This window comes from Orycteropus afer, unplaced genomic scaffold (genome assembly GCF_000298275.1).
Source record: "Orycteropus afer afer isolate SDZICR_OR568_19922 unplaced genomic scaffold, OryAfe1.0 scaffold00029, whole genome shotgun sequence".
Taxonomy (NCBI): domain Eukaryota; kingdom Metazoa; phylum Chordata; class Mammalia; order Tubulidentata; family Orycteropodidae; genus Orycteropus; species Orycteropus afer.
The window spans coordinates 16527475-16532336 of NW_006921616.1; the positions used below are offsets into that span (position 1 = coordinate 16527475).

Consider the following 4862-nt stretch of genomic DNA (forward strand, 5'->3'; position numbering starts at 1 on the left):
TGCCATGGAGTCAGATCCGACTCATAGGACCCCTCTTGGGTTTTCGAGGCAGTATCACTATGGAAGTAGATTGCCAAACCTTCCTTCCAAGGAGTGGCTGTTGGGTTTGAACCACCAGTCTTCTGGTTAGCAGTAAAATGCCTTAGGTACTATGCTGCCAGAGCTCCCACTTTTACCCTAGAGATCAGGATGTCGTTGGCCATCCTAGTATTAAGCCAAATGTGATTATAAGAGCTTCCTGGCTGCTGCATTTGTCTACTTGCTGATGACCAGAATAGATTCAGCTGCTCTGGCTTGAAAGCGTGTATTGCTTTTCTCATTTATCAATGTGTGACCCTCTTGATTCTCTGTGAAGGGGCAGATTTCACAGGTAGATCTTGGACAGTGGTAAGAAAATGTGGAACTTAGAAGTCATAATGGCATCTTTCCACTGCCTAAATTTCAGTTTTAATTTCTTTCCTCCCTCCAGGGAGAAAACTGAAAGCTGAGTACAGAAAGGATCTGGTTCTCCCTCCCCTCAGGGATTGCTGTTATTACTTGATGCAGGCTGTATTCTACTGTTTAGGCTCTTTCCCAAGCTATTTATTTACAAGGTGTGGATTCCAATTCTGTTCTCTGCAATCAGTCAGTGGTAGAGATGTCTCCAGTAGAGGGCACTCTGACCCAGTGATTGGACCCACAATGATACCAAAACCAAACCCATTGCTCTCTAGTAGATTTTGATTCAAGGTAATTTCAAGTGTTACAAGGTAGACCTGGGCTCTATAGGTTTTTTTTTTTTTTTTAATGTAATCATTTCTTCCTCAGCACCGTTGTGTGGGTTTGAACCATCACCCTTTGGTTAGCATCCTAGTGCAAACCGTTTCAGCCACCCAGGGCCCTTGACAATGCCATACCACCAGGAAAGGCCTGGAGTCTCCTCTCTTGCTTGAACTTTTCAGAGCACCCCTGGACCAAGTCACCACGGCAGCCTATGCAACCCTGAATTATGGAGAAGGGCCCCATTGCCTGCTCTGTCACTAGTTGGCTAATGTGGGAACGCAGGCCTCTCACCTCCATGGGGGGCTGAGGAATGGGGGGTGTTGGCTTGTTGCTACCTGTGGTTACCCCAGAAAGATCAGGTGCCTATCCCTTCACATGGCACTTCCTTCATTGATTTAAGTGTCTGCCCTGCTTCTAGAGCCCCCACAAAGGTCCAGGAATTTTTTCAGAGGCAGTAGATATAGGTGGAGAGGCAGAGGTTTATAACCTCTTGATGCACTTTTTGTTAATTGACTTTGAATCAGCTCCACGGCAACTAACACAGGAAGTGCTCCCCTTCCAGCCACAGGACGTTCACATATTCAAGTTCTCAGGAAGTCTGTTGTTTGCAGTCCTTAAAGTAAATTGCTCACAATTGTCTCATGGGGACTGAAGCCATCTGCAGGAGCCATGGTGGTGCAATGGTTAAGTGCTGGATTGCTGATCTAAAGGTCAGCAGTTTGACCTACCAGCCTCTTCCCATGAGAAAAGACCTGGCCATCTGCTTCCATATGGATTAAACCTATTGCCATCAAGTTGATTCAGACTCGTAAAAACGATAGCCTACAAAACCCGATGGGGCCATTTTACTCTGTCATCTAAGGTCAATCTAGCAATGGGTTTGGTTATTTATTTATTTATTTAAAGCCATTTGCAAGAGATTTTTTTTTTTTTTTTCCTCTTCCAATTCTGGACTTGGCCTTTCCCTGAAGATCCTTATCCCCCAGGCAGATATGAAGAATTCAACAACCAAAGCAAAGATCTTTTCTCATACCCTTCCATGGACTGGACTTTTGTTTCTTTCAGGCTTAATTAATTCACTTCATTTTTCTTGTATAAAAATCACCATTTGGTGGCCACAGCTGGAGCTTGAGTCTTCTGCACAGAGACTCGGGTGTGGATCTTTACAAAACGGTTGTGAATAGCTGGTAGAGAGATTTGGTGAACATGGTCTCTTTCTAGAGGTGGGGTGGTGGTGGTGGTGGTGATGAGACAGCTGTAGTTCTTGGAGATGGCATCAAAAAGGTGGCTTTGACTAAGCTACCCAGGGTGGCAGTGCAAACCTTGGCCAAGGTGTTAAAAAGGAAAAAACCTTACTGACATCCAGTGGATTCTGACTCATAGTGACCCCCACTGGTTTTCTAAGGCAGTAGATCTTTACAGAATCAGGATGCCTCATCTTTCTTCCACAGAGCAGCTGGTGGGTTTCAACCAGTGGCCTTTTGGTTAGCAGCCAAATGCCTAACTACTACACCATCAGTCATCAATAATGGCCATCAGCTACAAATTCATGGGCTCAGGAGTCTAAGAGATTGTGCCAGGGCTTCTGGGTATGGGGATGAGGCACACCAGCACAGAACTGAAGTGGCTGGTCATCTTGCAGGGAACAGTGTGGGGCATGCTGATCTTGTTCACCCAGTAATGTCATCATAAGGCCACGATGGAGAGGTTGGCCAGGATGATGGCCCCGCCCTGTGAATGGTGGAGGCCATCGCTTTGGCATACTTAAAGTCCAGGCTGACTTGGCCATTGTAGTCCACAATGACAATGAATGCCTTGAACCTGGTCTGCTGGCTGGCACAAATCTGCAGCTACACAGGCATGGTTTTTCAAAACCTCCTCCTTGAGGGACATCCCCAGGAAAACGTCAATGACATCAGATGGGCAGGGAGAAGAGAGGGATTTCCTCCAGGTGCTTGATCTTCATGTCCTTGATCAGGTGGCCCAGCTTGGTGACTGGAAGCCACTCCTTTTCTTTGGCCTTGCCTCCACCAGCTCAGTGCCCGGCCATGTCCCTGAACACCTCTATGACCTCAGCTGCAATCCTGGCCCAACAGCCTTCTGGCGCCTGACAAAGCCTTCGCAGAAGCCATGGTGGACTCTTCCCTGGGACTCCAGGTTCATTTCCCGTTTGGTGTTTTCTTGGAAAAGCCCATTTGTTGACCAGAGACAAAGTGCCCTACCTTGTCTGTCTACTCACTGCTCTAGTGTCGGGTAGGTGTTGTGTCCCTCTGCTGATCTCCAGAGTTCTGAGTCCCTTAGTTCCACTACATTGTTTATTTTATATTTGGCTTTTGTCCCTATACTTATTATGAGAGGGTGTGGACATTCAGCTGTGTAGGCCATCATCTTACCTTCTTCTCTCCCCTTTTCCTCTCTTGGTGGAAGCCTAATTTGTTTATATTGTTGGACAGTTTTTGGTTACTTCCTGAAGAAAAATGCTGAGGTCTGACTTCACAGCAAAGGTGATGCTAACTAATGGACAACTGTCATGATGGGTAGGGGCCTAGAGTTGCCCACGTGGTCTGCACAGCTGCTAACCAAAAGATTGGCACTTTCAACCTACCCAGCGACCCTGGGGAAGAAAAACATGGCCATCTGCTTTGGAAGAGATTGTTGTGAGCTGCTGAAGAGTGGATTCCAACTCATAGTGACCCCATATATGCAGAGTAGAACATCTCCATGGAGTTTTCAAAGTTGTGACCCTTTGGAAGCAGATCACCAGGCCCTGTCTTCAGAGGAGCCTCTGGGTGGATTTAAACTGACCTCTGACCTATTGGTTAGTTGTCCAACGTTTAACTATTTGTACCACCCAAGGATCCCCAGGAAAATTGTATGGAGCACAGTTCTACTCTGTAACACAAGGGGTCCTATGAGTTTGAATTGACTACCTGGTTTGTTTGTCTTTTTTATTTTTGTATTTGGCAGGCTGGATTTCTGTGCAGAGTAAGCAACAATCAATGTGATCTCCTTTTAGAACCATGTGTGAAGATACAAAAGCAAAGGGAGAGGATATACAGGTTGTGGAGCAAAGCGCCCAGTGTGATCACAGTAAGGTGATACATTTGGAGTGGGAGATGTTCTTTTGCAGAGACTGGGCCTTTCTGCCACATCTTTCTGCTGCTGTAGAGGGAAATGGCATGCATCACACCTATTTTATTTTATTTTTTTTCTTTTTATTGTGATTTGGGCAAATACACTTTCCATACAGCCATTCACATACACTTTGTCTCATGACATTGACCACAATTTACCACAATGCAACATGTCCCTTCCTACTTCCTCTTCCCTGTGTCCATCCCTCCATGCACCCCTGCCCCCTGAGCTGTCTCCCTGTGCATAAGCAGCCCTTCTTTCTTCCATGCTTGTTCTCTCCAAGAAGTGTATCTACCTCAGGTAAATGTTCAACTCATATGCCTGTCTATTGTTTGGCTGAAAGCCACAGGCATGTGTTCAATTCCAGACTTGAAGGGCAGCTAGGGGCCATAGTCTCAGTGGTTCCACCAGGCTCTATTGGGCCAGCAAACCTGGTTCCCCCCCCCTTTTTTTCCCCCAAATGATTTTGAGTTTTGTTCCACATTGTTATCCCTGTCTATCCAGGATCTCCTACTTAGATCCTCTTCCAAATGGTTGACAGTAGTAGCAGGGCACCATCTAGTTCTTCTGGTCTCATAGTTATATAGGCCACAGATTGGATGGTGTACCAGTCGCTAGGACTAATTGTTCCCATGAATTTTTGTTTTTCTTCATTTTTCTTGCCTCTGAATGAGGAGAGACCCATTGTTGCATCTAGATGGCAGTTTGCAAGCTTTTAAGATCCCAGTCGCTACTCACTACAGTAGGAGGTGGAACAATGTTTTGTGTAGTATGTTATGCCAGTTGAGCTTGATGTCCTCTGTGACTATGGTCCTGAACCCACAGGTTCAACTACTCAGCCCCTCTGTGTAGCTGGCTGTGACCAAGCAGTGACTACAACCTTGCCCCTTGTCAGCTCCATTATACACCTGGGAATTCAGATCATACACATAAAGTTATAGGACCACTGTCTGCCAACCCTATAC

General features: G+C 46.1%; 1 pseudogene; it reads right to left on the reverse strand.

Moving 5' to 3' along the window:
- Positions 1-1863: 1863 nt before the first annotated feature.
- LOC103192565 overlaps positions 1864-4862 on the reverse strand; it is a 5660-nt pseudogene continuing 2661 nt past the window's right edge.